This window comes from Prionailurus viverrinus, chromosome C2 (assembly GCF_022837055.1).
Source record: "Prionailurus viverrinus isolate Anna chromosome C2, UM_Priviv_1.0, whole genome shotgun sequence".
Classification (NCBI taxonomy): Eukaryota; Metazoa; Chordata; class Mammalia; order Carnivora; family Felidae; genus Prionailurus; species Prionailurus viverrinus.
Window position 1 is genome coordinate 100,464,460 of NC_062569.1, and position 4,270 is coordinate 100,468,729.

General features: G+C 42.2%; 1 pseudogene; it reads left to right on the forward strand.

Annotated features, from left to right (window-relative positions):
- Positions 1-1,360: 1,360 nt before the first annotated feature.
- Positions 1,361-1,765, forward strand: LOC125175091 (histone H3.3-like; annotated as a pseudogene).
- The last annotated feature ends 2,505 nt before the right edge of the window (positions 1,766-4,270 follow it).

A 4,270-nucleotide genomic window follows, 5' to 3' on the forward strand; every position in this document is an offset into this window, starting at 1 on the left:
TCCAATCCAGACTAAGAAACATGAATATAAGCAGGAGGCTCCTGAGAAAACTGAGCTCACATTTGTCCTGCATTTCTTACTCTTAGGTACCTTTGTGCCATCACCTCATCCAAATCCTAGAGGGATCCTTGTGTGGTCAAGAAGGTAGGTGCAGGTGGTCCATTTTACGGTTGTACAAGCTGACCTCTAGGGAGGCTGATGGCTTGCCTATATTAGTTCAAGTCAGTGACATCAGGCCAAGAACTGGAATTCAAGACTCCATATTTCTAGTCCGGTGTTTTTCCACTGGATCTTGCTACTTCTATAGCAAGGGTGACTAACATTTAAATGCAGGAAGGTGTCATCGGGGTAGGAGTGATGGCAGGAGAGAAGCTCAGAGAACAGGGAGGAGGCTGCCTCTCAGCCCCATAGGAGGAGGAAGGGGGCTGGAAGGGCTGAGAATTCCACACCCCACTCGCAGTGGGGCCGGGGAGCCCCAGCAGCTGAGGAGACCCAGGGAGCTTCTGAGTGCTTCTCGTTTCCTTTTGCCCCAACAGTCTCAACCTCCTCCTCAAACTTTCTTTGTGAGGTTTACATGTTTGCAAGAAAGGTGAGAAAATCAAGTGTCCCCACATGAAGGGAGTTAAGGAGACCCATGGCTTCAGCTCAGCAGCTTGGACTGTATTCTTCTGAAGATACTGCCAGAGATCAAAAAGGCAAATGAACCACACATGATCTCCTTGCACAATTCAGCATGTGGTTTAACTGGACACTTCCTCAGGAAAGAAGCTTGCAGCATCTGTAGATCAAGCGATTACAGGTGACTAAGAACATAAAACATAAGATTTTTTCATGTTTGAATTATAGCTGCTTGTCATCTAACCTAACACTGGGGGCTCTATGTATTTATGCTAGTATTAATTGAAATATTCAAAAGCGGGGCACCTGGCTGGTTCAGTGGGTGGAGCATGTGGCTCTTGGTCTTGGGGTTGCAGGTTCAAGCACCATGCTGGGTGTAGAGATTAATCTTAAAAAAGTATGTACTCAAAAACAGAAACTCTTAAATAGGCAGCTATGTAAAAACAGCAACAACAAAAAAACCAAATGAATTGCTCACCCCTTCATTACACTCAATCCAGGAAAGAAACAGGTCTCCAGTTGTTCTATCTTTTTTTTCTTAACAGAGAAAAAAAATATTATTTTTTAAAATTTTTATTACAATTTTTGCTATCCCTAGAATTTATTCTTTCTCTGCCATCTCTTATTTATTTTTTAAATAATTTATTGTCAAGTGGCCATCGCTGGCTAATGCCAGTACGACCTCTAGCTCACTGAGCTCCAGCCGAAGGAGAAAGGGGGTCAGCAAGGAGGTCTCAGTACCATGACTTGTACAAAGCAGACTGCCCACGCATGGACCGGTGGGTAAGTACTGAGGAAGCAACTGGCTACAAAAGCCAGGCTCACAAGACTGCGCCCTCTACTGGAGGGGTGAAGAAACCTCATCGTTACAGGCCTGGTACCTTGGCCCTCGGTGACGTCATCAGAAGTCCACTGAACTTCTGATCCGCAAACTTCCTTTCCAGTGTCTGGTGCGAGAAATTGCTCTGGACTTCAAAGCAGATCTGTGCTTCCAGAGCGCGCTATCGGTGCTTTTCAGGGGGCAAGCGAGGCCTATCTGGCAGGCCGCTTTGAAGACACCAATCTGTGTGCTATCCATGCCAAAGGTGTAACAATTATGCCAAAAGACATCCAGCTAGCAGGCCGCATACGTGGAGAACGTGCTTAAGAATCCACTCTGATGGAAAAACATTTCATTCTTGAAAAAAAAAAAAAACTCTTTTTTTTTCTTTTCTTCCTGTTATTGGTAGGTCTGAACTTTAGATATTTTTTTTTCCATGGGGACAAAAGGTACCAAAGTATATGATTGCAAATGGAAAAATAGGGGACAGAAATCAGGTATTGGCAGTTTTTCCATTTTCATTTGTGTGTGAATTTTTTTTTAACGTTTATTTACTTTTGAGACAATGTGAGAGACAGAGTGCAAACAGCGGAGGGGCAGACAGAGGGAGACACAGAATCCGAAGCAGGCTCCAGGCTGTGAGCTGTCAGCACAGAGCCCGATGTGGGACTTGAAATCAGCAGCCATGAGATCATGACCTGAGTCGAAGTTGGAGGCTTAACCAACTGAGCCAGCCAGGTGCCCATCGGCCATTTCTGTTTCAGCTTTCATTTACTTTAAGAATGAAAAAGGACTTGCAGGCTCAAGTTCAAGGGTTGCCCGCCCTCTTTCTAGTTAGAGAGTGAGACATCACTGGTGCGGTTGAGCCTGGTAGGTCAAGACTGAAGTTGTTTCAAAGAGGTAAAGGAGGCACTGGGGGAGAAAGGCAAGAGCTACAGTGAGAAAAGTTGTGGGATAAAATAGGGGCATCTGATTGAATCAGTCAGTAGAGCACCCGACTTTTCATCTTGGGGTTGTGAGTTCAAGCCCTGCGGTGTAGAGATTACTTAAAAAACAAAAAACAAACAAAAAAAAACCCCATAAAACAGCTAAAATAAGGCTGTTATGGGATTGCCAATTGAGAAAGCCAGGAATGCAGAGTTCAGCTCACAACAATAAAGAACAAAGAAGCCCAAACAAGAACATTAAAGATTGTTAAACACGGATCCTAAACCAGTGCCACATATGAAAAAGAAAAGAGAGTATTCCTCTCTAATGACTCTGGTATGTAAAAATTATCAGGCTTTTTTTCCTTTTTTTTTTTTTTTTTTTTTTTTTTTTTTTTTTTGGCTCATCTTGCATTTATCAAGCATCTGCTCAAATTGAAGGAATTTGCCTAAGGTCATGCAACTTAGAACTGGAATTAAATCCAGATCTTTCTGATCCCAAAGGCTGTCTTTTTTTTGTTGTTTTTTTTTTACAAAATCCCATCTATGCCCTAAATGATTTCCAATCTAGTGGGGACTGCAAGTAGTTTTTTTTTTTCTCCCTTCTTTTTTATATTTTTCAATTTTTTCTAGTGATCATGAACTGGTTTTATCATGAAAAGCAAACTCAGTATACTCTATTTTTATTTTTATTTTTTTTATTTTTTTTTTAAAGTTTTTATTTTTGAGACAGAGAGAGACAGAGCATGAGCAAGGGAGGGGCAGAGAGAGAGAGGGAGACACAGAATCTGAAGCAAGCTCCAGGCTCTGAGCTGTCAGCACAGAGCCTGACGCGGGGCTTGAACTCACAGACTGTAAGATCATGACCTGAGCTGAAGTCGGATGCTTAACCCGACTGAGCCACCCAGGCGCCCCAGTATACTCTATTTTTAAATAAAAGTACCCACCAGGGAATTATTTCCAGTCTCAGAAGGAAACAATATTTCAACTATCTCAAACTTTTGCTCATGCTGGTTTATTTTATGTCTAAATATTCCTTCAGATTAGAATGTATCGTATATTTGAGGAGTGCCTTACTCTAACACATACCTTCATTTGGAACCATCTTTTTTTTTTTAAGCTTGTTTATTTATTTTGAGAGAGAGAGAGACATGGGAAGGGCAGAGAGAGAGAGAGAGAGAGAGAGAGAGGGAGGGAGAGAGAGAATCCCAAGCAGGCTCCTCACTGTCAGCATAGAGCCTGATGCAGGGCTCGATCTCATGAACTGTCACATCATGACCTGAGCTGAAACCAAGAGTCAGATGTTTAGCCAACTGATCCACCCAGGTGCCCTGGAGCCATCTTTTTAGGCTCAATTCCATTTTCCTTTTTCTCCCCATTAGATGAAACACAGATGAAATTTCTAGTTCTTTTGTTTTTCTTGGATTGACATAAATTCCCTAGTGAAAGAAAGTGACCAGAGTAAAAGGCTTAATTATTGAGGTTATAGAGTAGTTAATAGCAGTGACTGAAGAGTTCTGATCTTTGAAAGTCTGTGTCCATGGAGAAGCTTTCTCTTTGTCATAAAAAAGCACTACAATAAAGCAGACCTAAAGTAAATTCAAGAAGAGGGCTACAGAAACAGAGAAGCCAGGCTTGACCTCAAAACTTGCCGTCTTCACAACTTTTCTTTTTTAACTAGCCTCGGCTCTGGGAGATTCTTCTCATTACATTCATCTTCGCATGTGAATTGAGCAATCATGACTTCATGCTGTTGGGATCCACAGGTCCTCCAAGAAGACACTGTGTGCCTGGACCGTTTAAATCTTGCACTCTGAGACAAACTCACTAAAAAGAACGCACAGAAGAAACAAAAAGCAAATATGCCTGAACCACACATATGAGCGTGATCATTCGGTCAAAGGAA